A 5329-nucleotide genomic window follows, 5' to 3' on the forward strand; every position below is an offset into this window, starting at 1 on the left:
GTTTGAGAATATGATACAGTACACATTAGTTTAAGAATACGATACAGTACACATTAGTTTAAGAATATAATACGATATATATTAGTTTGATAATATAGAGAACACATTAGTTTGAGAATATGATACAGTTTACATCAGTTTGAGAATATGATACAGTACACATTAGTTTAAGAATACGATACAGTACACACTAGTTTAAGAATATAATACGATATTTATTAGTTTGATAATATAGAGAACACATTAGTTTGAGAATATGATACAGTTTACATCAGTTTGAGAATATGATACAGTACACATTAGTTTGAGAATATGATACAGTACACATTAGTTTCAGAATATGATACAGTACACATTAGTTTGAGAATATGATACAGTTCAAATTAGTGAAAGAAAATGTTTAAGAATATGAGTTTGGAATATGATGCACAACACAATCATTAGTTTGAGAGGATGATAGTATATAGAGTACACTTTAGTTGAAAATATGATACAGTACATATTAGTTTGAGAATATAATTGAGATCATACTACTTTAAGAATATGATAGAGTGCATATTAGTTTGAGAATATTATACACTTCGCATTAGTTTGAGAATATGATACAGTACACATAAGTATGAGAATATGGTACAGTACACATAAGTATGAGAATATGGTACAGTACGCATAAGTATGAGAATATGGTACAGTACACATTAGTTGAAAATATAATACAACACATATTAGTTTGAGAATATGATACAGTACACATTAGCTTGAGAATATGCTACGGTACACATTAGTTGAAAATATGATACACTACACATTATTTTAAAAATATGATATAGTACACCATGTGAGATTATGATTAGAGTTATAAGATGTTTTTATAATTGCTACATTTAAAAAAAATGTGATGATAATGAATGTCTAGTTATGTATTCTTATGTCTGAGCTTGGTGGTAACTGTTCACAATTAAGTGTGTATGGTCTTAAGATATTAAGAGTGGTTGACATGAAAAAAGCTTGTAATTGTTTGGATGGGACAATAAATCGAGGCCCTGTAAGCTGTGAAAGTTAAAGATCTCTTGACAGTTAGAAATCGAAACAAGAGTAGGCTAATGCCGCTGTTGTAGCAAAATGTTCTGTGTGGCACACTACATGGTGTTGCTCATCCTGAATAGCCCAAACATTGCTATTTCATTCCATTTTGGGCGTATGTTATCTTTAGCTATTTAAGATTTTTATCATTGTTTAAAAGTTCCATGCCCGTCTTCATTAGCCCACACGGTGCAGAATAGTAGGACTTAAAACTCCATTCATTTCATTTTCATTTTTAAAAGTTTCATTCATGGAATTGAGATTAGAATGATTTATGCAATAATCATGATATTAAGATTGATAGAGATATAAAACGTGGGGTATTTGTTGGTAATTTGATCATCTTGTGTACTCTACAGTCAGATTATAATAACTACCACAATACCATGGAGATTAAACTAGTCTTTATTGATTCTAGACCAAATAAAGACAGCTTCATTCTTAAACCAGATAATTTGTGGTCCGTTGTTTCAAATTCTGTCTGTCTTGAACCATATCCTGGAACCGTAATCAGAAATATTTAATGTCAATTCAGTTTAGTATTTTCTTAATCTGATTGGTCAATCACTTGAATTGACTAAGTTTCATAAACCAATCAGATTTTTGTATTACTTTAAATCTGAATTTTATCTAAATTTAGTTTTTTGAGAAAAGGGCTCCTGTTCGAAAATCCTTGCCTTACATACCCTTTCTGGTGAGATCTCTAAATATATGTTAAGAATGTTCCTTCATATTTCACGGCTCAGTTTCTATTTCATGTCATACAAATCAGGAGTTAACATGGGAATTATGTCTAGCCATGCAAATGGGGCAATAAACCACAGCTTCTGTGTTAATCACTGCCTTTACCAGCAAATGTTCCTCTGACACGACATTCACATCATAATCAACACATCACGCGGGCTAAAGAATTTGGAAAAAGAAAAAAGGGAAAAAAGTTATTGAATATCTCTCATTTTAATTTGTAAAATATAAAATGGTTGCGCAGTGAAATCCGATTTGTCAGACCTCATGTTGTAGGATGATTTAAACCCCGGAATTTTATCTTAAAAGTCACTTCATTAGCACAAACAGGTGCAAAAAACTAGCATGTAAAACTCCATCTATTTTCATTTGAAAGTCACTAAGTATACTTCTGGGACCAATTCCAGATATGGATTGACATGCAATATAAACATCTATATGTAATCAAAACAAAAACTTGTTGACAACATGCCCCCTAGTTACAATCAATCTATACAGATTTGTACAGAGATGATTTGCCACTTGACGCTAAATTACTTGTTAAATATAAATCAATTAGATTGAGGGCACTTGGGGGAGTCTTAACATACACAGTGTATTGTCAGTTAATCATTGTATTTCAAGACTCATGCTTCTATTTTCAGCACTTTTATTTGCCATCGACGTCAAGTCTTGAATTTCAAGTAATTTGATAACTAATTTTATCCATTGTTCAAGACTATTGATTACTCTTTCATCAATCAATAGACACCATTATCAAGTACCTGTTTCTCAAGATAGACTTTGATTGACAATTCTGTTAATGCTTGATAAACCTGATTTTAAAAATGTTCATTCGACAGAATCAGTACACTATAATTTTGGTAGTTAGGTTTCAGCCCTGTTAACGGTCATCGTTTGATACGAAAACATATAAGATGGCAAACCAAAATAGATTAAAACATATAGTAAGATAGATGAGAATTATTTGTTTTCGCTGGCAGTAATGAAACTCTAATGGTTACTTATGTGGTATAAACTTAATACTGTCTGATATACCAAAATGTCAGGGGATTAAGCTATTAGCTCAATCTTAGACATTGTGAAATATTATTTTGCTATTGCGGTATTGGCAAATGAAGCGAATACCTCATAGTAAATTTGACGATTATTTTTTGTAGGTCTAATTTTCTCGGGAAATATTTTAAGCTTTAATCATATAGGATTGAAAAGGCACTATATAAGCTCAAAAATTCTTTACTGATAACTTTAGTAATTACTAAAAAGAATGAAATTTCAGTTTGGACTGCAAGGATCAGTTTTCGGATGGTTATCATCGTTCTTAACAGATATATTTCAATCAATCATCATACAAAAATTCAGTTCGAAAATATCAGCCTGTTATGTGGAGTTCCACAGGGTTCAGTTCTGGGCCCAGTTCTGTTTGTGTTATATACAGAACAGCTGGGGAAGCTGATGGATGGAATTGCCAGACACTCGTATGCCGATGACACACAACTTTACACTAGTTACCTTCTTGCACCTGTAGATTTTGCTAATGCAACTATGCTTTGAGGAGATCAAATCATGCATGACACATAATATGCTAAAACTTGATGATTCTAAAACAGAATATGCTCATTGGACCATCACCTCATGTTAAGAAAACTAGAAGCGGATCATTTATAAATAGGCAATAATATCCTGCCATTTCAAGAGGGCGTAAAAAATCTGGTTACACGATTTTACATTAAGCATATACAGTCAATTACTGAATCTGCTACAGCAACACTTGTTTGCTCTCTAGTGTTAAGTCGAGTCGCCTGTCTGAAACACCTCCAATATAATTAGACTGCAAACAATCCAAAATATCGCCGCCTGCATAGTAACAATATCATCAAAACACGCCCATATTTCACCAATTCTGAAGAAGCTCCAATGATTACCAGTATCAATGAGAGTCTCCTTGACCAATACACTACAAAATGACTCTAGAATACAGATCTTATTGCGAATAAGTGCCAGCACTAAATCTGAGATCTCGCCGAAAAAAAAAGTTACAAGTGTCCAATTACAGCATGCAAACTTATGGTTTCGGCGCCTCATCATTGGCTGCTGCCAACGTTTGGAATAACCTTCCAGAAAGTTTAAAATCTGTGTCAACACACATAATGTTCAAAAAAGGTGAAAACACGTTTTATTTGACTCTAGTTTCTATACACTGTAGACTATGATTTCTATATTCACTAGTTCATGTAAGCACCATGGGCACACTTCTGTGTGGAGTTTAGCGCAATTTAAATATATCCATTATTATTAATATTATTAATTAACGCACAGTTCTAAATCTAGCCCTAAACCTACAATACAGAGTTTGTGTATAGATAAGAAGTCAATGATTCTATATCATTTTCTACAATATTGAGTAAAATAGTTTCCCGCTTTGAATCCCGTGATTTTCTGTTGATATTTTTTTTGTTAATTTCAGAATACAATGGTGTTCTTTATTGTATAACAGAAGTTAGACAGCGAGTTTTCTTCCAAAGGCAGCAAAATTCTGCAGTTATTGTGAATTATATTTTATTAAAGAATGAATACAATATTTAGCTTACAATTTATTTGATTTGAATACACATTATTAACGAGCTTGCAGTACAAACATTTAATTTCATGTCTTAGTTAATATTTTAAACAATTTTATAAAGGTATATAAGATTTTCTTTCTATATGTTTTAAGAAGATTTAAACCGAAATTCTACAATTAACGCAGTCTTCGTCCTTTAGTTTCCTTAGCTTTTTGTAAGTAAATAATCTATTCAAGCATCCCAGGGTTCATAATATCAAATGTATGATTTCGTTATTTCCATTGTAAGTGATGCCATTTGAACTTATAAAGTCAAAGTAAAGTAAATGTTTCTTAAAGAGTATCCTCTATTTTTATCACTGCCAAGAAAGGTCAATATTACCTGCTATAATCCACTTTTCATGTCCAACACGCAAGGAGTAATTAAGTTTGTCCTGGTCATTTAAAGAGTCTTTCTATTGCAATGATGAATCAAAATGTCACATATACCTCTTTTCTGTCTTCCAAATGTCAACACAAATTCTTTTTATTTAAAGAGCAGACTTCAAGAATGATAGCAACTAGAAATCTCTTTCTTAAGGACAAAGATAGTAATCTATTTGATTCGCGATTAAGGACGAAAATGATGAAAGCTGGGTGGATATTGTGCCCACAATTTTTGTCCTTCAATCCATCTGATCACATGTATCCCGAGCTCATTGTTTAGGCCTCAGTTTTTTTTATTTTGATTTGTAAGTTTGAAAAGATCATATGAATCAAACAACCCAAAGCAGGAAAAATGGATAAATATTTAATTACATTAAAAGACAAATTGCTTGATGGTTCCGACACTACTACGACTGACACTGGTATTGAAATCACAGCGGGCAACACTATAATAACATTATAGCACAACTAAACGAATATTCTTTGAAGTTATCGACTTGATTCTGAATGAGA

This window comes from Lottia gigantea (genome assembly GCF_000327385.1).
Source record: "Lottia gigantea unplaced genomic scaffold LOTGIsca_175, whole genome shotgun sequence".
Classification (NCBI taxonomy): Eukaryota; Metazoa; Mollusca; class Gastropoda; family Lottiidae; genus Lottia; species Lottia gigantea.